This window comes from Salvelinus sp. IW2-2015, linkage group LG31 (assembly GCF_002910315.2).
Source record: "Salvelinus sp. IW2-2015 linkage group LG31, ASM291031v2, whole genome shotgun sequence".
Taxonomy (NCBI): Eukaryota; Metazoa; Chordata; class Actinopteri; order Salmoniformes; family Salmonidae; genus Salvelinus; species Salvelinus sp. IW2-2015.
Window position 1 is genome coordinate 19,090,327 of NC_036870.1, and position 25,920 is coordinate 19,116,246.

General features: G+C 43.0%; 1 pseudogene; it reads right to left on the reverse strand.

Annotated features, from left to right (window-relative positions):
• Positions 1-23,973, reverse strand: part of LOC111956134 (lysophosphatidylcholine acyltransferase 1-like) — a 47,933-nt pseudogene extending 23,960 nt beyond the window's left edge.
• Positions 23,974-25,920: the final 1,947 nt, after the last annotated feature.

Sequence of the window (25,920 nt, forward strand, 5' to 3'; positions counted from 1 at the left end):
GTGGGATAGAGCGAGCACGAGCACGCCAACGACACGGGGGGAGGAGACGACCAGCAGACAGAACGAGACGGCGCGACACGGACAGAGAGAGGCGACGAGACGAGGAGCGGACAGACGACAGCAGAGAGCGAACAGGGCGGACAGCACGGACGCGCGCACGGACGCGAGAGAGCGACAGAGACAGAGAGAGCGACAGAGACAGAGAGAGCGACAACAGAGACGAGCGACAGAGACGCAGAGCAGACAGAGACAGAGAGAGCGCGAGAGGCGGCGAGAGAGACAGACGACAGAGCGAGACAGAGAGACAGAGAGGAGAGCCGACAGAGACAGAGAGAGCGAGACAGAGAGAGCGAGAACAGAGAGAGACCTACAGAGAGAGAAGAGACAGAGAGAGAGACAGAGAGAGAGACAACGAGAGAGAGACAGAGAAGAGGACACAGAGAGAGAGACAGAGAGTGGACTTTGGGCATGTTAACACATGTTTCCCATGGCCAATAAGCCCTTGAATTGAATTGAATTGAGAGACAGAGAGAGAGACAGAGAGAGCGACAGAGACAGAGAGAGCGACAGAGACAGAGAGAGCGAGACAGAGAGAGCGAGACAGAGAGAGCGAGACGAGAGAGCGAGACGAGAGAGCGAGACAGAGAGAGCAGAGAGAGAGCGAGTCAGAAGAGGAAAGACAGAGAGAGAAGACAGAGAGAACGAGTGTTTGGCAATGTTAACACATGTTTCCCATGCCAATAAGCCCCTTGAATTGAATTGAATTGAGAGACAGAGAGAGAGGACAGAGAGGCGAGAGAGAGACGGCGAGCGAGAGAGCGAGGGTTTGAGAGCTTGGTCAGCATAAAGAAGAACACATACCAGGCTTGAATGTGATGAGGCAGGATCTGCTGGTACACGTCCCCTCTGGAAATATCATCTATCTCACACACACACAGTTACATTTCCATTTGATATATAGAAGATTGAGGAGGATTGGTCTTTAACGTTAACACAAGCAGGCAGTGTGTGTGTTACCTGAGGCCACTCCCCTCCAGCGTGGGCTTGCGTTTGATCTCTCCTGGTCTTCCTACGAGAATCCTGGTCCGACGCGGACCAACACTGGTCTTATGAACTTTATCAGAGCTGGTGGGCAGGGAGAAGAGATGCAACAAAAGAGGCGGGAGAATGAGAGACACAGAGGCAGGGAGAAAGAGAGACACAGGGGCAGGGGGGAGAGACAGAAGGGGCAGGAGAAAGAGAGACAAAGGGCAGGGAGAAAGAGAGCAGGGAGAAGAGGCAGGAGGCGGGGAGCCGAGGGGGGAAGAGACAGCAAGGGGCAGGGGAGAAAGAGAGACAAAAGGGGCAGCGGAGAAAGAGAGACAAAAGAGGCAGGGAGAAAGAGAGCACGGGGCCAGGGGCGAGGGCGGGGGAGAGACAGAGAGGCAGGGAGAAAGAGAGACAAAAGGGGCAGGGGGAGAGACGAAAGGGGCAGGGAGAAAGAGAGACAAAAGGGGCAGGGAGAAAGAGAGACAAAGGGGCAGGGAGAAAGAGAGACAAAGGGGCAGGGGGGAGAGAAACAAGGGGCAGGGGGGAGAGACAGAAGGGGCAGGGGGGAGAGGACAGAAGGGGGCAGGGGGGAGAGAACAGAAGGGGAGGAAGAAGAAAGAGTAGGGAGAGAAGGGGATGTGGGGGAAGGGGGAAAGAAGGGGAGTAGTGAGAGACGGATAAGAGAGGGAGGGAAATAGAGAGATGACAGAGAGATTATAGAGTGATTAGCACAGCATTATGACTAATAATAAGAATGTTATGAGATAACCAGAATATGCTAATCATTAACACCTGGTCTCACCACCTCTACCCCTCCCCCCTTCATGTTCAGTCTGATAACCTCACATCAGTCAGTATCTATCAGAAGACTGGTTCTCACCGGCCCTGATGGAGACAGAAAGAAATGAGGAAGACTATACTACCAGAGAGAGAGAAAATGAAGGCTACAGTACACACTTCCCTAGACAGTGAGTCAGACCAAAAAAGCCTGACAAATGAGGAAGAGACAGAGAGAAAGCGAGAGAGAAGAAGAGAAATAGGTGAGGTAGACAATGGTATTTAATGAAGATGATGAGGATTACTACTCACTGCCCCAGACAGGGATGTTCTTGCTCTCGGACTTCATGACGATAGAGGCCATGGTCATGGTGATGGGGATGGCGTCGAAGTAGGACGAGTGAGGGGCCAGGGTGAGGATGGGCGCCTGCGAGGGCGGGGCCGGTTCCCCTTTCACCGTCACCCAATGGAAACCTCCACAGAACCACATGGCTCGCATGATCACCCTCAGGGCTATGTCACAGATCCTGTAGGAGAGAGAGACAGAGAGAGAGCAAGAGAGAGAGAGCAAGAGTGAGAGACAGGGTGAGGGTGTGTCTGTTTAATTGCTATTTACACAGGTAAGTCAATTAAAGATTTGCTCTGGAACTTTGGCAACTTCTATGTATTTTTGTAAACCTCCTACTTTGGGCTGGATGCATCAATGAGCTTCAGCCCCCTCACCATTTGAGTGACAACACAGCAGAGGTGAACACACAGCAGAGGTGAACACACAGCAGAGAGAGCAATGATGTGGTTCACATATCTGTACATGTGACGTAGTACTTCATTTTCAGGGACCACTTTTGGCTAGTGAGCGTTACTTTCAGAACTACTGGCTAAAAAGTACACACAATTACAGGAGAATCTCTTTAAGAATGCAAATACGGCCTGTCGCGTGTGTGTTTGCCCTGACACAATGACGACAATATCCAAACCTTCCACAAGAGGTGGTGATGTCATTATCAGGTGTCATTCATTATATATATATATATATATATATATATATATATATATATATATATATATATATATATATATATATATATATATATATATACTGTACTCTATACCATCTACTGCATCTTGCCTATGCCGTTCGGCCATCGCTCATCCATATATTTATATGTACATATTCTTACTCATTCCTTTACACTTGTGTGTATAAAGTAGTTGTTGTGATTACAAGATTACTTGTTAGATATTACTGCATGGTCGGAACTAGAAGCACAAGCATTTCGCTACACTCGCATTAACATCTGCATCTGACCAATAAAATGTGATTTGATTTGGATTTGATATATAATTCTCTCTCTCTCTCACACACACACCTCCTCCACCAGGTCTCGGTCTCCACGGCCAGTTCAGATCGTCCCAGAGAGGCAGCGAAGGCAAAGGGCCAGGCCAGCAACATGAGGAACACTGCAAAAAACAGCCGTACTGGGAACACAGTCACAGTCATCACACCGATCTGAGAAGGGGGGGAGCGGAGAGAGAGAGTAACAAAATCAAATGGTGATGCATTCATTCATTCAAACACAGAGGGAGAGGGTGACAGAGGTACAAATTATCATTTCATCAGGGAAAGAATCTCTTTCTGTGAAGTTAGATTGACCCAAAAAGAACTGCTCTATTAAAGAAGACTCAGGCTTGCCTCTAACAATCCAGCAATGACAGACATACAGCTAGTCATCCCTCCTAGCTTTCTCCTTGTTTACTCTATGCTCCTTATGTAAGCATGATCACAACAGCTCATACAGAAATGATAGATTTTTTTTTTTTTAACTATCCAATGTGATTTCAGGTTTAAATAAAAATAAAACAGTTAATTTAGTATCAAGTTAATTTATGCTTACATCATTAAGGTCAAAGCAGATAACTATTGACATGTCACGCCCTTAGAAGGAATATGGTTGTATGTCATGCCATCACTCCAAATAACAGGGTCACAATGTCAAGCCCCACACTGTCATTTCAGATCCCACCACCCCCCTCCTCTATTCCTCTATCCATCATCTGGAGACCTCTTATCCCTCTTCTGTCTGTTACAGTAGGGTGTTGTTGTTCTCAATACTGCACATGTTTCTCTCTCTATTGCTTTCTCTATAAATATATCTTTCCCCCTCTCTCTCTATCCCCCTCTCTCTGCCTGCCTACATTACAATGTGGTCCTTTCCTTTCCCAGGGGACTCGTATTCCTTCTCTTCTCCTCCCTCGCTCTGCTTTAATCCCTCTCCCCCTCTCTGTGTGAGCCCCAGGTGCAGACAGCATGGCCAGATAAACACTAATAGGGCTGGTTTATGACCCCCCCTTCCCCAAAACACCTAACGACCCATCCTGACCACCACCACCCCCTTCTGGAAATGGACTCATCCAAACAGCATACTAACAAACATTAGAAGCCATTCTTCTGAGGTTGTAACTCAATTACCAGAATTATGACTATCCGTCCCTCCTGTGGAATCAGTGTTTCCCTTATATTAATTTGGCAGCGGAGTATCGTTCCCTCTACTAAAAAAAAATGATACATTGTTACAAGTTGCATATCTTCCTCAGATGCTCATCAGATCGTCCGGGAAACCTCCAAGGTCACTAGCTAGCCATCTTGTGATCCTGGAAGTATAGCAAACCCTATAGATGGTGATGTAATAACTGTTAGCTAAGATACACTAGCAAAATCATTTTGGGGGTTAATATAGAATTGGCTGGTGATGTCATTGAGATCAGGAGATAAAATTAAAACTGTCCTCGATTTTCAGATGAGTTTCAAAATGTTTCAAAATGAAGATAATTTCAACCTCTACCTATCTGGACATGCACATCCTGGTTGATCACAACAATACATTTTACAATAAACAACCAATAAGCCATTTGTTAAAAAACAAGACTTACCTTTTACTGAAGCTTTGGCTGTTATGTAATTGATCCATGACAACCTTATGACAATCCTTTCAGAGGTACTGGAAAATGTCCTCATTCACATTGTCCAAAATGTCTAATGTATGGACGTTTTGCCTACTCATAAATTGATTTCTGGGAAAGATGCGCAAGTCTTCTGTACAGCACCTATGCATATTCAGTTTCTACAGTCTTTCAGCTTTCCAACAAGGTATGACTTGTCATATTAGGTTGAAGTATCACGACTCTGCACGTATGCGTGTCCATCACTGTGCAGGGACTCTGCACGTACGCGTGTCCATCACTATGCAGGGACTCTGCACGTACGCGTGCCCATCACTATGCAGGGACTCCTGCACCCGTATGGGCGTCCATCACTATGCAGGGGACTCTGCACGTACACGGCGTCCATCACTATGCAGGGACTCTGCAGCGTACCCGTGTCCATCACTATGCAGGGACTGCCTGCAGTACCCGTGTCCATCACTATGCGAGGCTCTGCACGTACGCGTGCCCATCACTATGCAGGGACTTCGCACCGTTAATGCGCGTCCATCACTATCAGGGACTCTGCACGTACGCGCGTTCCATCACTATGCAGGGATCAATGCACGTACCCCGTGTCGTCATCACTATGCAGGGACTCTGCACGTTGCGCGTCCATCACTATCCCGGGACTCTGCACGTAATCACTATGCAGGGCCTCTGCACGTATGGGTGCACCATCACTATGCAGGGACTCTGCACGTATGCATGCCATCAACCACCAAAATGCATGGACCCCAACAAAACATGGCTAGTTGCTGTTCAGCAGGTGTCCTGGTTTTGTGGAAGACTCATTCGAGCAAGCAAGGGAGCCTTATTGCTGTTGGACATTACTTGAAAGTCACAAATGTGATATTTGTCATTGATTATTGATTTTATATTGTTATAGCCAGAATATGTAGTTCATTGTTATGCTAGTTACAAAGTGCAACATGTGTACAGTTTTCATAGAACGCCATCGTAGCTAGTAGCTTTCATACGCACTAAAATATATACACACAATAAATATACAAATATATATTTTTTATTTTTTATTAAATATATAGATTTATATATCTGTATATACAGTTGAAGTCGGAAGTTTCTACACCCTTGGCCAAATACATTTAACTCAGTTTTTCACAATTCTGACATTTAATCCTAGTAGAAATTCCCTGTCTTAGGTCATTAGGATAGCCATTTTATTTTAAGAATGTGAAATGTCGGAATAATTGCTCTTCTTTCATCACATTCCCAGTGGGTCAGAAGTTTACATACACTCAATTAGTATTTGGTAGCATTGTTTTAATTGCTTAATTTGGGTCAAATGTTTTGGGTAGCTTCCACAAGCTTCCCACAATAAGTTGGATGAATTGGCCCATTCCTCCTGACAGGGCTGGGTGTAACTGAGTCAGGTTTGTAGGCCTCTTGCTCGCACACGCTTTTTCAGTTCTGCCCACAAAATTGTCTATGAAATTAAGGTCAAGGCTTTGCGATGGCCACTACATACCTTGACTTTGTTGTCCTTAAGCCATTTTGCCACAACTTTGGAAGTATGCTTGGGTCTTGTCCATTTGGAAGACCCATTTGCGACACGCTTTAATTTCATGACTGATGTCTTGAGATGTTGCTTCAATATATCCACATCATTTTCCTCCCTCATGATGCCATCTATTTTGTAAGCGCACCATTCCCTCCTGCAGCAAAGCACCCACACAACATGATGCTGACACCCCCCGTGCTTCACGGTTGGGATGGTGTTCTTCAGCTTGAAGCCTCCCCTGTTTCCTCAAAACATAACGATGGTCATTGTGGCCAAACAGTTCTATTTTTTGTTTCATCAGACCAGAGGAATTCTCAAAAAGTATGATCTTTGTCTCCATTGTGCAGTTTGCAAACCGTAGTCTGGCTTATTTATGGCGGTTTTGGAGCAGTGGCTTCTTCCTTGCTGAGTGGCCTTTCAGGTTATGTCGATATAGGACTCGTTTTACTGTGGATATAGTACTTTTGTACCCTGTTTCTCCAGCATCTTCACAAGGTCCTTTGCTGTTGTTTCTGGGATGATTGAACTTCTCGCACCAAAGTCCGTTCATCTCTAGGAGATAGAACGTGTCTCCTTCCTGAGCGGTATGACGGCTGCGTGGTCCCATGGTGTTTATAGTTGCCTACTATTGTTTGTACAGATGAACGTGGTACCTTCAGGCGTTTGGAAATTGCTCCCAAGGATGAACCAGACTTGTGGAGGTCTACAATTTTTTATCTGAGCTTTTGGCTGATTTCTTTTGACTTTCCCACGATGTCAAACAAAGAGGCACTGAGTTTGAAGGTAGGCCTTGAAATACATCCACAGGTACACCTCAAATTGACTCAAATTATGTCAATTAGCCTATCAGAAGCTTCTAAAGCATTTTCTGGAATTGTCCATGCTGTTTAAAGGCGCAGTCAACTTAATGTATGCAAACTTCTGACCCACTGGAATTGTGATACAGTGAATTATAAGTGAAATAATCTGTCTATAAACAATTGTTGTAAAAATGACTTGTGTCATGCACAAAGAAGATGTCCGAACAGACTTTCCAAAACTATAGTCTGTTAACAAGAAATTTGTGGAGTGGTTGAAAAACAAGTTCTAATGACTCCAACATAAGTGTATGTAAACTTCCGACTTCAACTGTACACACACACACCAAAAAAAGAAACGTCCCTTTTTCAGGACCCTGTCTTTAAAAGATAATTCATAAAAATCCAAATTCATTGTAAAGTTTTTAAGCACTGTTTCCAATGCTTGTTCAATGAACCATAAACAATTAATGAACATGCACCTGTGGAACAGTCATTAAGACACTAACAGCTTACAGACGGTAGGCAATTAAGGTCACAGTTATGAAAACTTAGGACACTAAAGAGGCCTTTCTACTGACTCTGAAAAAACACCAAAAGAAAGATGCCCAGGATCCCTGCTCATCTGCGTGAACGTGTCTTAGACATGCTGCAGATGTGGCCAGGGAAATAAATGTCAATGTCCGTACTGTGAGACGCCTAAGACAGCGCTAAAGGGAGACAGGACGGACAGCTGATCATTCTCGCTGTGGCAGACCACGTGTAACAACACCTGCACAGGATCGGTACATCCAAACATCACACCTACGGGACAGGTACAGGATGGCAACAACAACTGCCCGAGTTACACCAGGAACGCAAAATCCCTCTATCAGTGCGGACTGTGCGCAATAGGCTGAGAGAGACTGGACTGAGAGCTTGTAGGCCTGTTGTCCTCACCAGACATCACCGGCAACAACGTTGCCTATGGGCACAAACCCACCGTCACTGGAACAGACAGGACTGTCAAAAAGTGCTTTTCACTGTCGAGTTGCGGTTTTGTCTCACCAAGGGTGATGGTCGGATTCGTGTTTATCGTAGAAGGAATGAGCGTTAAACCGAGGCCTGTACTCTGGCGCGGGATCGATTTGGAGGTGGAGCGTCCGTCATGGTCTGGGGCGGTATGTCACAGCATCATTGGACTGATCTTATTGTCATTGCATGCAATCTCAACGATGTGCGTTACAGGGAAGACAGCCTGCTCCCTCATGTGGTACCCTTCACTTGGTGGAGGAGTGGGGTAACATCTCACAGCAAGAACTGGCAAGAACTGCAGTCCATGAGGAGGAGATGCACAGCAGTACTTAATGCAGCTGGTGGCCACACCAGATACTGACTGCTACTTTTGATTTTGACCCCACCTTTGTTCAGGGACACATTATTCCACTTCTGTTAGTCACATGTCTGTGGAACTTGTTCAGCTTATATCTCAGTTGTTTAATCTTATCTTCATACAAATATTTACACGTTAAATTTGCTGAAAATAGACGCAGTGAGAGGACGTTTCTTTTTTTGCTGAGATATATATATATCCACACACACAAAATATGTGGACACCCCTTCAAAGTAGTGGATTCAGCTATTTCTACCACACCCATTGCTGACAGGTGTATAAAAATCAAGCACACAGCCATACAATCGCCATAGACTAATATTGGCAGTAGAATGGTCTTACTGAAGAGCTCAGTGACTTTCAACATGGCACCGTCATAGGATGCCATCTTTCCAACTAGTCAGTTTATAAAGTTTCTGCCCTGCTAAACAGGACCGCCAAGTGCTGAAGTGCGTAACGTGGAAAAATCATCTGTCCTCACTTACAAAACTCACAAACTGCCTCTGGAAGCAACGTCAGCACAATAACTGTTTGTCGGGAGCTTAAAGAAATGGGTTTCCATGGCCGATTAGCCACACACAAGCCTAAGATCACCATGTGTAATACCAAGTAGCGGCTGGAGTGGTGTAAAGCTCGCCGCCATTGGACTCTGGAGCAGTGGAAACGCGTTCTCTGGGAGTGATGAATCACGCTTCATAATCTGGGTTTGGCAAATTGCAGGAGAGCGCTACCTGCACCAATGCATAGTGCCAACTGTGAAGTTTGGTGGAGGAGGAAAAATGGTCTGGGGCTGTTTTTCCATGGTTTGGTCTGGTGGGGGGCGGGGGCTGAGAATGATTTCCGTCTGTAATAAAGCCGTTTTGCAGGGGAAAACTAATTTTGATTGGCTGGGCATGGACTACACGAATCCTACCTTTGAAGCACATCTTATGAGTAGCAGACCATTTTCCTTTCTTCCTGGGCCAATGAAATTTGCCTAGACCTACTGTCAAGTTACCAGGTTGTTAGCTAGCTAGGTAAGATGACTGAACAACGTTGTTTGTTATCAAACCAATAATTATCAAACCAGGATTAGTTTAAAAACAGCCCTCAACATGGTTTGTGAAATTATATAAAATGCGTGCGAATCCTGACAGGGGGAAAAATAATTGTAAAAAATGTAAAAAGCAACTCTGGCAATATGAGTCATATTGTTTGAACCATTTGGGTTAGAGACAAGCCCTTTTCTTCGCTGTAAAGCTCCAAGCATGTTACTTATATTCCCTTTGCCTGTTTTCAGAATTTCTAACAGGTTTGTGTTTTGGGAGATGGATTTGCCTGACCTGTGCATTGACACATGTCATGTCTCTGACTTATCATTAAAAGTGAAGACTTATATTATCCAATCAATACTCTGGCCATGATTGGCTGAGATAATGAGTGGGCTGGACATGCCGAGAGATGAGCTTGTATTGGTCTGCCATATAGCACGTGTCTGTGTATTGGAGCTGGTCAGTATGTCTAGGTAACGTGTCAAACGCAGCTTCTTTTTTTATGTATGTATTGCTTGGTAAAACTGCATAAACCTAATGTCAAGTTAAAGTGTACTGGTAGCTAGCTAACGTTAGCTGGCTGGCTCGCTAGCTAACGTTATGTGTATGATCTTATTCTTCGTATCTCAGACACATTTGCTTGACTAGTTATATTCATAGAACTTGGTTGGTTAGCTACCTGCAGGTTCATGCAGGGTAGTAACGTCATGAGTTGTGATTATGATCCATTGTTTAGCTAGCTAGCTACATGTCTTAACAAAAGACTCCACTCCAAGTATTTTCATTTCAAGTTATTGTACTGTTAGCTAGCTAGCTAACGTTAGCTGGTTGGCTCGCTAACTAATGTTACATCATGCGTTGGGATTCATTGTTTACCTAGCTAGCTATATTTCTTAACAAAAGACTCATCTTAGTGTGCCAGAGTGCAGAATAACTGATTAATTTTTGAACGCTCAACACTCCGGTTGAATATGTCCGGTGTCAGTAAACATCGGCAACAAAGCGTAATTTATTTGTTCCCAGCAGCACTGTTACGGTCACCAACGCTCTGGATAACATGAATACTACCTAAACAGCTCTGCTAGAGGGAGTAAAATGGTCAGAGTGGGGTGTTCTCTTATTACATGTCTGGAAGTAGCTAGCCAATGTTAGCTTGGGTGCTTGACTAGTGAGGTCAGAGCTTTCGGAACAACCCTACTTATTGGCCAGAGCATCCAGTGTGTGCTCTGAACACGAAACGCTCTGAATTTACTAACGGACAATCTAACAGCACAGTTGCAGTCACCAACGCTCTGGATGACAAAGCAGCCTAACCAGCTCTGCTAGGGCGAATGATGTTCAGTGAGCTGTTCTCTCTCTTTTAGATGTCTGCAAGTAGCTGGCAAGTTAGTACAGAACTCACAGATCAACCCTTAAAGAGATGGGTGAGGCTAAGGCTTAAGAGGGTGTGAACAACGCTGAATGATTGTAGACAAAGAAGGGCTCTCCAATAGTAGTGCCAAAACATTGAAAGGACGGTTTTCTCAAAAGTGAGTTCACAAGTTGATCAACATTCAAAGCATAATTACTTTCCCATTGTTTCCTCAGATGCAGTGTATGATACACCATTTTGTAGCTCTGAGTCTCTACTTTTATCCAATGTAAAAAAATTAAAAAAAGATTAAAATGTTGCATATTTGAAGAGGTTTTTGACCATACAGGGACCTAATCTCAAACACTTAAGAAAACATGCTAAATATGTCTATAATAAAAAAAAATGATTTTATTTGGTTTTTGTGATGGCGCCGGAGGGGAATGCTGCTGTCTTATTGGCTCTTAACCAACCATGCTATTTTGTTAGTTTTTTTGCGTTGTTCCCAACTTGTTTTGTACATAATGTTGCTGCTACAGTCTCTTATGACCAAAAAGAGCTTCTGGACATCAGAACTACGATTGCTCACCTCGAACTGAACGAAGAGTTCTTCTTCAATGAGTCGGACGGGAGGGATATACTACAGACCCCCGATAAGGCCCAGATCCCTGGCATTCACTGGAGAAGGAAACTGAGATTACGCAGAAAGAGATCAGGGTGCCTTGTGAGGATCAGGTGACAAGTGGCTAATCTGCCCTTGCCTTCCGTCCTGCTAGTTAACGTTCAATCCCTGGAAAATAAAATGGGACGAACTGAAAGCACGTTTATCCAAAAATCTAAATCTAGAATCGGCTTCCTATTCGCAACAAAGCCTCCTTCACTCATGCTGCCAAACATACCCTCGTAAAACTGACCATCCTACCGATCCTCAACTTCGGCGATGTCATTTACAAAATAGCCTCCAACACTCCTCAGCAAACTGGATGCAGTCTATCAGTGCCATCCGTTGTCACCAAAGCCCCATATACCACCCACCACTGCGACCTGTACGCTCTCGTTGGCTGGCCCTCGCTTCCTACTTGTCACCAAACCCCCTGACTCCAGGTCATCTACAAGTCTCTGCTAGGTAAAGACCCGTGTTATCTCAGCTCGCTGGTCACCATAGCAGAACCCACCCGTAGCACGCGCTCCAGCAGTTATATCTCACTAGTCACCCCCAAAGCCAATTCCTCCTTTGGCCGCCTTTCCTTCCAGTTCTCTGCTGCCAATGACTGGAACAAACTGCAAAAATCACTGAAGCTGGAGACTCATATCTCCCTCACTAGCTTAGAGCACCAGCTGTCAGAGCAGCTCACAGATCACTGCACCTGTACATAGCCCATCCAACTACCTCATCCCCATACTGTATTTATCTTGCTCCTTTGCACCCCAGTATCTCTACTTGCACATTCATCTTCTGCACATCCATCACTCCAGTATCTAATTGGTATATTGTAATTACTTCACCACCATGGCCTATTTATTGCCTTACCGCCCTTATCTTACCTCATTTGCACACACTGTATATAGATTTTCTTCAACTGTATTATTGACTATGTCATGTTTATTCCATGTGTAACTCTGTGTTTTTGTATGTGTCAAACTGCTTTGCTTTATTCTTGGCCAGGTCGCAGTTGTAAATGAGAACTTGTTCTCAACTAGCCTACCTGGTTAAATAAATGAAATAAAAATAAACATACCCTAACCAGAAATCATGCATTACAGGCCACATTCACACTGAGCTAAAGGGTAGAGCTGCCGCTTTTAAGGAGCGGGACTCTAACCCGGCAGCTTATAAGAAATCCTGCTATATTCGCCGACAAACCATCAGCTATTGTCCGGTTGAAATATTATTGATTATTTAGGCTAAAAACAACCTGAGGATTGATTATAAACATTGTTTGACATGTTTCTACAAACTTTACGGATCCTATTTGGAATTTGGACCAACTGGCAAGTGTCTTCACTGACATTTTCAGCCTCTCCCTGTCGGAGTCTGTAATACCAACATATTTCAAGCAGACCACCATAGTCTCTGTGCCCAAGAACACCAAGGTAACCTGCCTAAATGACTACCGACCCATAGCACTCACGTCTGCAGCCATGAAGTGCATTGAAAGGTTGGTCATGGCTCACATCAACACCATTATCCCAGAAACCCTAGACCCACTCCAATTTGCATACCGCCCCAACAGAACTACAGATGATGCAATCTCTATTGTACTCCACACTCTCTTTCCCACCTGGACAAAAGGAACACCTACATGAGAACTCATTGACTACAGCTCAGCATTCATCACCATAGTGCCCTCAAAGCTCATCCCTAAGCAAAGGACCCTGGGATTAAACACCTCCCTCTGCAACTGGATCCTGGACTTCCTGACCGGCCGCCCCCAGGTGGTAAGGGTAGGTAACAACACATTGTCACACTGATCCTCAACACGGGGGCCCCTCGGGGGTGCGTGCTCAGTCCCCTCCTGTACTCCGTGTTCACTCATGACTGCACTGGCAGGCACGACTCAAACACCATCATTAAGTTTGCTGATGACAACAATGGTAGGCCTGATCACCGACAACGATGAGACCTCCATATAGGCTGAGGTCAGAGACCTGACTGTGTGGTGCAAGGACAACAACCTCTCCCTCAACATGATCAAGACAAAGGAGATGATTGTGGACTACAGGAAAAGGAGGACTGAGCACACCTCCATTCTCATCGACGGGGCTGTTGTGGAGCAGGTTGAGAGCTTCAAGTTCCTTGATGTCCACAAACTAACATGGTCCAAGCACACCAAGACAGTTGTGAAGAGGGCACGACAAAACCCTTACCCCTTAAGAAGACTGAAAAGATTTGGCACGGGTCCTCAGACCCTCAAAAGGTTTTACAGCTGCCCCATCGAGAGCATCCTGACGGGTTGCATCACTGCCTGGTATGGCAACTGCTCGGCCTCCGACCGCAAGGCACTACAGAGGGTAGTGCGTACGGCCCATCACATGGGTCAAGCTTCCTGCCATCCAGGACCTCTATACCAGGCGGTGTCAGAGGAAGGCCCTAAAAATTGTCAAAGACTCCAGCCACCCTAGTCATAGCTACTGCACAGCAGCTACTGCACACAGCGGTACCGGAGCGCCACGTCTAGGTCCAAGAGGCTCCTAAATAGCAGCTTCTACCCCCAAGCCATAAGACTCCTGAACAGCTAATCAAATGGCTACCTAGACTAACAAAAAGAATGAGCTGGCGCACACCCAGAGAAAATGATTTAGCCTAGAGGTGCTGACTAACAGCGAATGAACTGTAAGCTACAAATTTAAAAAATTAAGTTGCACTCATATATATTTCACACTATCGTTCAAAAGTTTGGGGTGACTTAGAAATGTCACTGTTTTTGAAAGAAAAGCACATTTTTTGTCCAATAAAATAACATCAAATTGATCAGAAATACAGTGTAGACATTGTTAATGTTGTAATTGACTATTGTAGCTGGAAACGGCTGATTTTTTATGGAATATACATAGGCGTACAGAGGCCCATTATCAGCAACCATCACTCCTGTGTTCCAATGGCACGCTGTGTTCGCTAATCCAAGTTTATCATTTTAAAAGGCTAATTGATCACTAGAAAAGCCTTTTGCAATTACGTTAGCACAGCTGAAAACTGTTGTGCTAATTAAAGGACTTCTTTAGACTAGTTGAGTATATGGAGAATCTGGTGTGTTCTTAAATTCAATGAGGAGTGCCAGAGTGCGCTCGTAAATTTAGAGCTTGTTGTCAGATTGTCCATTTGTAAATTCAGAGGGGTTCACTCTCGGAGCGCACACTGGACACACCGGCCGTGGAGTAGAGGTAATTTGAGCGTTCAGACCTTACAGTGGCAGTCAAGCACCCAAGCTAACGTTGGCTAGCTACTTCCAGACAAATGAGACCACTGACAATTTTACTTGCACTTGCAGAGCTGGTTAGGCAGTTGTCATGTTATCCATAGCGTTGGTGACTAACTGTGATGCTGGCAACAACTTAATTACGCTTTTTTGCTGACGTTTACTAAAAGCAGCCATATTCAACGGGCGTTGAGCGCTCATAAATGCATAAATGCTCTGGTACACTCAGACGAGAGTGCTCTGAAATCGGAGTAGATAGCCAGACTGAATTTATGAAAGCGCCCGAATGTCCATTGAGAATGCACAAGGACTATACCATTTAGCAAAGCTAAGAATGACGGGAATAATCAGGTCAATAAACGTTGGGTAGTTAGATAGCATATAGTTAATATACTGGCAAGTTTGATGTATAAGTAGCCAACTAACGTTAGGTAACTAGCTAACATAACGGTATATACTGCTGTAATGATATGCTATGTGGTTCTTAAGGACAGTGTATCTAACAAATTGTCAGCCAACATAACGTGTAAGGTAACTTATTTGAAAAGTCATTACTTTATTACATTGCTCAACATTTTCTCAACATTTGTCATAATTAGTTAAAGCTATGAATTTGTAGCAGCTAATGGGGATCCTACAAATACAAAACTAACCCTAATGTCAACACACACACAGGCACCTCAAAGAATGCAAAGACTATCATTAGGCAAAATGGCAGACAGAGACGAGTCACTACAATACAGACCCCTCAGCTGTTCAATAAGTTAGTGACATCTTTATTTGGTTCATTGTGACGTTAATTCATATGGGGTGTTTTTGTTGTTTTGTAAACTCCTCTTCAAAACAGGACATCTGGGAGAGAGCGAGAGGCCCGAGGGAGGAATGTGGTTACATGTGTTGGTGTGACAGACACACACATCACCCAGTCATAAGGATCTGTTGTCAGCAGCGTGAAGGGAAGTAGTGTTTATGTTCAGGCAGAGAGAGACGGTTCTTAAATTAACCAGTGTGTGTACATAGAACGGAAAACACCCTGACACCTTCACAGTAACAGCAGGTAGTAGGCTAGTGAGAACAAGACTAAGATAGACACCTGCTACAGTTTACTGACTCAACTAGCAACCTTCACGTCTCTGATGGGCCCAAGTAGCCTCCAGCACCTTTCTGTCCAACTAGCCTAACTATGACCTTGATCTGAGTTTAACAATAATTTAGATTTAATCTTTGACAGAAACATGCAACAAACGATGACAATGCAATTGGATACACTGTCTTCCAAGAAATATATATATATTTTTTTTTAAAGGTCAACGTGCTCATGATACAATTGAATAGAAATGCACATTTCCTGAGGCTTGGCCTAGATCCAGAGACTGAAATAATTAGCACCAGATTCAGAAGCTGAACGCTGTTCCAAAGTCTCAATCCTTTCTGCTCCTTTATCGAGTCATGTTCTGCCCCTTGTCTCTGTGTGCAGTTTGTGTGTGTAAAGCATGCCTCCTGCTGCAGGAGTAAACTTGTTTGCCGTGTTTATCTTCCACTGCTGGCACAAAATGTTCTGTGCCAAAATGGAGGCCAGTTTCCTGACCTTGTAGGGCAGGGCTCTCCAACCCTGTTCCTGGAGATCAACCGTCCTGTAGGTTCACACTAGTGGTCGATTTCAAGTTACAACAAATCGGTAATCAGCCTTTTTGGACGCCGATTACGGCCAATTACATTGCAATCCACGAGGAGACTGCGTGGCAGGCTGACCACCTGTTACACGAGTGCAGCGTCAAAAGGATCTTGTGGCTGTAAGGAGCCAAGGTAAGTTGCTAGCTGGCATTAAAGTTCTCATAAAAAACAATCAATCTTCACATAATCACTAGTTAACTACTGTCGTGTCTTTGCTATCATTAAATTGAAGACTTATAGTTTTTATCAAAGATTCCTGTAATTAGGGATTACGCGATCACTTGAGTAATAAGTTACTATGAACTATGATTCGAGGGCACCAGGGAAAGTTATTAGATTACAAGTTATAATTTCCCAATATAACCTTTCAGATATTTTCATATCTGATCAATAGTCTTCTGATTAATGATTTATTTATTTTTACCTCACGTTAGTCTCATTCCAAACGTCGTAAATTGTTGATTATCTGCACGAAACCCAGTCTTACACTATGAGTCATCCACATCAATTGTCTTAAATCATTTATTTTTACTAACTAATTAATTCACAGAAATGCATAAACAAACAATAAAATTGGTTACATGAAATGGGAGAAATATGCCCTAGTGGCTGAACGGCATGGCGGCTTGTTAGAACAAGGGAAAATGGGGGAAAGATTAGAAGTCACTACAGAGTATACTCTTTATAACAATTGACATGCTAATCCTTACACATGAACGCTCCTCATCTCGACCGAAATTTGCAATCAATATATATATAGTTACGCTCGGTGTGTGTCGTCTTCATCGTTGGAGAGAAGTTAGTTTGTTGGAGATTCGTTGGTCTCTGTCTTGGCTATTGTGGATAGTTCAGAGTGACATTCGTTATAGAATGATGTTTCGGCGGTTGTCTTTCTTCGCGTTCAATGATACCGAATTCCTAGCTGCAGACTAGTAGTCAAATCAAGGACTTGTTCTTGATCGTCTAAGAGTTTAACCACGTGGTATGGTTAAAGATTCAGCAATGTTACTTAACCTTCGTTCTCCTCCTAATGGAGAAAAACCTGGTCTAATGGTAATTTCTCAGAGTTGAGCTTTTTATTCGGATAGCATAGAGGGGCTGTCCTTGGATGTCTGACCCAACTGGCTCAGGGGCGGGTCCTGGGTTTAGTTCAAATCAAACGGGATTTGTATTTTTCTTCATTAAACAGTCCAAAATCATATTACACAATTATCAACAGTATAACTCACTCATTCATTTTATCACAACAAAGATGTAAACCTCATATTGAGGTTATTATATAAACAGCGGTATGGTAATGTAGTCCCACAGTCTCTCATGAGTTTCCCACATGGGGACAAACGGGCATGTTAATAGCTGGACTCCCCACCGATCTTTTATACTTTTGCAGGATATGAAATATGTTCGTACTCAAGTTCTGTGAGGTGGAAGAGAATTCTTAGTCCTGAAAGTTTACCCTCTCTCTTAATACTGTTTGGCATGAGGAGATTCTCAGGAATTTACGACGTCTCTCTGTGATCACCGCATGGTTGTGGTAGGAAAGGGAGAGGCAGGGGAGGGGGATGGGGTTTTGCAATACCCAAGCAGGCAACGTCATGACACTACACATGGTTGATGATATTACTAGGTTACTAGCTTGTCCCGAGTTGACTATAATCAATTGGTGCCTGTTAATTTATCATCGAATCACAGCCTACTTCAACTTCGCCAAACGGGTGATGATTTAACAAAAGCGCATTTGCAGGGAAAAAACAACCGTTTCACAAATGTACCTACCATAAACATCATTAGTTCAAAAGATTCATGTTAGAAGGTAATAATAACTAAGGAAACTGTGTCACTTCTCTTGCGTTCAGTGCAAGCAGAGTCAGGGTATATGCAACAGTTTGGGCCGCTGGCTCGTTGCGAACTGTTTGAGGACCGTAATTAATTTGCCGAATTTTACATAATTATGAAATAACATTGAAGGTTGTGCAATGTAACGCAATATTAGACTTGAGGTTGCCACCTTATTCGATAAAATACGGAACGGTTCTGTATTTCACTGAAAGAATAACATTTGGTTTTCAACGTGATACTTTCCGGACCATATTAATGACCAAAGGCTCGTATTTCTGCGTTTATTATATTATATTAAGACTATGATTTGATATTTGATAGAGCAGTCTGACTGAGCGGTGGTAGGCAGCAACAGGCCGTAAGCATTCATTAAACACAGCACTTTACTGCATTTTGCCAGCAGTTCTTAGCAATGCTTGAAGCACAGCGCTGTTTATGACTTCAAGCCTATCAACTCCGGAGATTTGCCTGGCAATACTAAAGTGCCTATAAGAACATACATAGTCAAAGTATACGATATACAACTGGTATAGAGAGAAATAGTCGTCGCGTCATAATTCCTATAATATCTACAACCTAAACATTCTTAACTGGGAATATTGAACCACCAGCTTTCAGATGTTCTCATGTTCTGAGCTAGGAACTTAAAAAGTAGCTATTTTTGACATGGCACATATTGCACTTTTACTTTCTTCTCCAACACTGTGTTTTTGCATTATTTAAACCAAATTGAACATGTTTCATTATTTATTTGAGACTAAATAGATTTTATTTATGTATTATATTAAGTTCAGATAAAAGTGATCATTATTCATTCAAGTATTGTTGTAATTGTCATTATTACAAATATATATATAAAATTGTCCAAATAATCGGTATCGGCTTTTTTTAGTCCTCACAATCGGACTCGGCGTTGAAAAATCATAAATCGGTCAACCTCTAGTTCACACTCCAGTGTTAATGCTAAATTGTAATTACTTCGCCACTGCGGCCTATTTATTGCCTTACCTCCCTAATCTTACTTCATTTGCAAACACTGTATATAGACTTTTCTATTGTGTTATTGACTGTACGTTTGTTTACTCCATGTGTAACTCTGTGTTGTTGTTTGTGTCACAGTGCTTTGCTTTATCTTGGCCAGGTCGCAGTTGTAAATGAGAGCTTGTTCTCAACTGGCCTACCTGGTTAAATAAAGTTGAAATTAAAACAAACAAACACTCCAACCTAGCACACCCGATTCCAATAATTAGCTGGTTGATAAGCTGAATCCGATTAGTTACAACTGGGGTTGGAGTGAAAACCTACAGGAGGGTAGCGCTCCAGGAACAGGATTGGAGAGCGTTGCTGTAGTGTACAGTATATGGATGAGTGACTGGGACACACCCTGGTCCTGGGGCTGTGTGAGAGCAGAGAGGCCATGAAGCCAGGAACGGGACAAACCACATTTCCTGCACTTCCAGAAAGAACGCCACGCAAACCATAAGTCACACTCATCCGAATACTAACTAGCTACACACAGACTTGGTGCAAGCAAAATAGATCATTTGCTGAATGATGCCGTATGCTACAGCCATTCTGTCCTTTGCAGCATGGTCAGATACTGACAAATGCATGTCCAAGCCGCAAGGCTGTGTGTGAAAGGCTAAACAGAGAGTAAGGGGACAACTGTGTGCATGTGACCATATTGATCTGGTGATTGACTGACCATCACATATTGGCACAGAGTCAATTATTCTTACTACATACACAGAGAGGGGAAGAGAGGGGTAAATTGAGGGAGCATAGAGGGAGCGGTTTCACTGTAATAGTGAAGGTGTAAACTTGGCAGCAGAAAACCTAAACAGTATATTTGACCTCTCAGCTTCCCTAGCAAATCTAAACATTTTAAGCAGACAACCTAAGAAAATTAACAATGACAAAAACAAAAACCTAAGAAAGAAATTGAGAAACCTATCCAGCGAAAAACAGAGACCCAGAAAACTTGAGCCTACGCCTTCACTATGGTGAATCACTAAAACAATACATTACAGAAAAAGAAGGAACAGCACATCAGAAATCAGCTCAATGTAATTGAAGAATCCATAGAATCTAACCACTTCTGGTAAAATTGGAAAACTCTAAACTAACAACAAAGAGTTATCCAAAACGGAGATGTATGGATAAACCACTTCTCCAATCTTTTTGGCTCTATAACAAAGAACAAACAGCAAAAACATATACATGATCAAATACAAATCTTAGAATCAACTATTAAAGACAACAAGAACCCATTGGATTCTCCAATTACAGTGAATGAACTACAGGACAAAATACCACATTTCACCGGGGGGTGAGACAGGGATGCAGCTTAAGCCCCACCCTCTTCAACATGTACATCAAGGAATTGGCGAGGGCACTAGAACAGTGTGCAGCACCCGGCCTCACCCTACTAGAATCTGAAGTCAAACGTCTACTGTTTGCTGATGATCTGGTGCTTCGGTCTCCAACCAAGGAGGGCCAAAAGCAGCACCTAGATCTTCTGCACAGATTCAGTCAGACCTGGGCCCTGACAGTAAACCTCAGTAAGACAAAAATAAAGGTGTTCCAAAAAATGTCCTGTTGCCAGGACCACGAATACAAATTCCATCTATACACCGTTGCCCTAGAGCACACAAAAAACGATACATACCTCGGCCTAAACATCAGCGCCCCAGATATCGTTCACAGCTTTGTGGAAGTTGTGAGAGACAAGGCAAGAAGGGCCTTCTATGCCATCAAAAGGAACATAACATGTGACATACCAATTAGGATCTGGCTAAAAATACTTCAATCAGTTATAGAACCCATTGCCCTTTATGGTTGTGAGGTCTGGGGTCCCGCTCACCAACCAAGAATTCACAAATAATGCATGCAGAACAGATTTATGCAGATTCCCGCTAATTATCTACAAATTCTACCACCACCTAAAAAGGAAGCGATTCCCAAACCTTACATAACTAATCAATCACATACAAAGAAATTAACCTGGAGAAGAGCCCCCTAAGCAAGCCGGTCCTGGGGCTCTGTTCACAAATACAAACAGATCCGACAGAGCCCCAGGACAGCAACACAATTAGACCCAACCAAATCATGAGAAAACAAAAAGATAATTACTTGACACATTGGAAAGAATTTAAAGAAAAACAGAGCAAACTAGAATGCTATTTGGCACTAAACAGAAAGTACAGTGGCAGAATACCTGACCACTGTGACTGACCCAAGGAAATCTTTGACTATGTACAGACTCAGTGAGCATAGCCTTGCTATTGAGAAAGGCCGCAGAAATGAAGACATGGCTCTCAAGAGAAGACAGGCTATGTGCAAACTGAGCTGCACTTCCTAACCTCCTGTCAAATGTATGATCAGAGAAACATATTTGCCTCAGATAAAAACAGACCCACAAAGAATTCCAAAACAAATCCCATTTTGATAACCTCCCATATCTATCTGAGATATCTACTGCATCCCTCATCCTCCACATACAACACCGTTCTGCCAGTCACATTCTGTTAAAGGTCCCCAAAGCACACACATCCCTGGGCCGCTCCTCTTTTCAGTTCGCTGCAGCTAGCGACTGGAACGAGCTACAACAAACACTCAAACTGGACAGTTTTATCTCAATCTCTTGATTCAAAGACTCAATCATGGACACGCTGACAGTTGTGGCTGCTTTGTGTGATGTATTGTTGTCTCTACCTTCTTGCCCTTTGTGCTGTTGTCTGTGCCCTGTTTTGTGCTGCTACCATGTTTTGTTGCTACCATGTTGTCATGTTGTGTTGCTGCTATGCTAAGTTGTGGTCTTAAGTCTCTTCATGTAGTGTTGTCGCTCTTGTTGTGATCAAATCAAAGTTTGTCACGAGCCGAATACAACCTTACAGTGAAATGCTTACTTACAGGCTCTAACCAATAGTGCAAAAAAGGTATTAGATGAACAATAGGTAAGTAAAGAAATAAAAAACAGTAGAAAGACAGTGAAAAACAGTAGCGAGGCTATATACAGTAGCGAGGCTATATACAGGCACCGGTTAGTCAGGCTGATTGAGGTAGTATATACATGTAGATATGGTTAAAGTGACTATGCATATATGATGAACAGAGAGTAGCAGTAGCGTAAAGAGGGGTTGGCGGGTGGTGGGTGGCGGGACACAATGAAGAAGCAGCCCGGTTAGCCAATATGCGGGAGCACTGGTTGGTCGGCCCAATTGAGGTAGTATGTACATATGTACATGAATGTACAGTTAAAGTGACTATGCATGTGTTTTGTCCTATATTTTTATTTGATGTATTTGTTATTTTAATCCCAGACCCCATCCCCGCAGGAGACCTTTTGGTAGGCCGTCATTGTAAATAAGAATTTTTTCTTAACTGACTTGTCTAGTTAAATAAAAGTTAAATACAACAAAAAAATTAAATACCAGTGTGCAATCACAGCAGCAAGATTTGTGACCTGTTGCCACAAGAAAAGGGCAACCAGTGAAGAACAAACACCATTGTAAATACAACCTATATTTCTGTTTATTTATTTCCCCTGGTGTACTATTTGCACATCATTACAACACTGTATATACACATATGACATTTGAAATGTTGTTATTTTTTTGGAACTTTTGTGAGTGTAATGTTTACTGTAAATTTTTTATTGTTTATTTAACTTTTGTTTATTATCCATTTCACTTGCTTTGGCAATGTTAACATATGTTTGCCATGCCAATAAAGTCCCTTGAACTGAATTGAGATGGAAGGAAGACAGACGGAGATGACAGAGTGAGAGAGGTGGGCAAAAGACAACGCATGGAACATTTAATGTAAACACAGGGACTCAATTATCTTTTTTTGTGTGACCCAGATCTATTCTAAAGCCTCAGTAGACAAGCCTCCCTTGAACAGTGAAGGCTGCCCAGTCATTTAGGACAGTTTTACAGTTAACTGCTATTGGACATGGAAATCCACTGCAAACGTTTGAAATGCAAATTACAAGAATCAAGATAACCAATTCAATAGCTACAAAAAGTTAGCTCTGATGTTATGTAAATCAAAACTCTTCTTGATAGAATCAAATCTCCATAAAATACACCACATGTATAGATTTTAGTTTAGTCCCTACATGTGGTTTATGGTCAATATATACCAATTATTCTAGCTACCAGCTTCGACCATAACATGCAGCGGCACGCTTGAAAGGCACAGAAAACTTGGTGGGTAGAGAACATCAGATACCTAACTAGTATGCTAATTAGCTGATAGCTACTGTAGCACAGAGTGCCGTTAACTGACAAACTAGCTGGCAAAATATAACATTAGAACATATTTGAATGTTCATTAAATAAGATTTCGGCAAAAGTTAAACGGTTGCTTACCCTGATTTTCTCCAAGGGGGTGAATCGTAACTCGTGAACGAAAGGATTTCTGAAAGGGGTTGGCAAATCCGACCTATCTCTAATCTCCAAGGAAGAATGCTGCTCATCTGGCAACTTCATAACTGAAAACAAATAAACTAACACTTCAGTTCGCAACGGTTTTTCTATTCCACAATAAACAGGCAATGCTTCTTTGAAACTGACTTTCTAGGCTAGCTACACATGTACTGATGGCACTGATAGGTATGCTCGAGAAACATCAACTCGTTTTCGTTGATGTGGGGCGGGGAAGGGAGGATGGCTAATTTCAATGTACTGGGACTGCGCATGCGTAGTATCAAGCCATACACTGACCACTTTGGAAGGTGTTGGATCTTTTTTACAGTGGTGCCAGAATTTCAGCACACATGCCACACACACACGAGTCACGACACAGGCAGACACACACAGGGACAACTGATATGAGTTTGGTGGGACATGACCTCTTTTCCTGGAATGTGTCTTTGAGATGTGCCAGATACCTTTGAGTGCGTATGAGTGTGAAGATGTAGTGCTTGCACTCTCACTTGACCCACCTGTCAATTTGTTACTCAGTTTGACGTCTTTGGGTCTCTCTTGTTTACCTTAATATGTAAAAACTTTATGTGGCTGTAGGTGACAATAATCCAGAAAATAGCTCAACATTATTGTTCATTCAGTCTGGATGTCATAATCATTTAGAATTGTTTTCTTTGAAAGTTGTAGCTCTATCTGACAGGAGAGGCCCTGTCAGAGAAATGGCAGCAGGATCATCAGTTAAAGAAGAAGTATTATTCTTCATGTGGCTTCCAGCAGACTAGATGGTGTGTTGCGTATTGTTGCCTTTCGCAGGTCGGAGTGCGGATTGCACATTTTGGTCACCCCCCCCAAAAAGGGAAAAGGGGAATGGGAAAAACTTAAATTGCACCACCATCTAACCCTGCACTTATACACTATCCCCCAAAACCCCCACCCCATCCCACTACTTGGGCCCTAAATGATCCTACACCAGGCTGTTGGCCTGGGAGAATGGAACCCCTTCTCTCAAAACTTCCTGTAGATCTTCTGCACTTAAATCTCTCACACCCAAATAGTTCTCCGCTGCTGCAACTACCACATCTATCTTCTGTGATTTCCGCTCCATCAGTCAGTGTAGGTGATCACCATGGCAATAAACTCAAGAAATCCAACCTTACTAAAACTCATCCTCTCTGGCTCTCTCTCTTCAGGCCTACTCACTATGGGCCTCCCAGTCGACTCATTCACCCTCGGGCTATCCCAGTGGTGTAAAGTACTTAAGTAAAAATACTTTAAAGTACTACTTAAGTAGTTTTTTGTGGGTATATGTACTTTACTTTATTTCTATTTTTGACAACTTTTACTCGTACTTCACTACATTCCTTAAGAAAATAATGTACTTTTTACTATTTTCCATGACACCCAAAAGTACTCGTTACATTTTGAATGCCTAACAGGAAAGAACATTTTCGAAATCGTAACACTTATCAAGATAACATCCCTGGTCATCCCTACTGCCTCTGATCTGGCGGACTCACTCAAAACAAATGCTTTGTTTGTAAGGACATTTAAATGATTATTACCTTTTACTTTTACTTTTGATACTTACGTATATTTTAGCAACTACATTTACTTTTGATACTTAAGTATAATTAATACCAAATCATTTTAGACTTACTCAAGTAGTATTTTACTGGGTGACTTTCACTTTTACTTGAGTCATTTTCTATTAAGGTATCTTTACTTTTACTCAAGTATGAACATTTTGTACTTTTTCCACAACTGGGATATCCTCTACTCTCTTCACTGCCTCAGCATAGGAAACTTTCTGCCCCATTTCTCACATTGTGGGATCTCCCTTCTACACACTGCAACATGTCCAAATCCTTGGCACTTAATGCACCGAAGCGGGTTAGAAACATAGACCCTCACAGAATAGCAAATATAACCTAACCTGACATTATCAGGTAGAAACTCTGTGTCAAAGCTCAACAAGACAAACAGGGTTTTCTCTGTCTCGCCTTTGCCACCGGGTCTACGTCTCACCAAACGGCGGGCATCACAAACACTTGGTATATTCCTTTTTATTTGATCCAGCTCTACACTCAATACTACCCCACTGATCACCCATTTTAGCGGCGCCCTGCTCCGGAGAGCAAGGCACGCCACAGGTTGAGCCCTGAGCCACATGACTCGAAGCACCTGCTTCCCCTCTGAG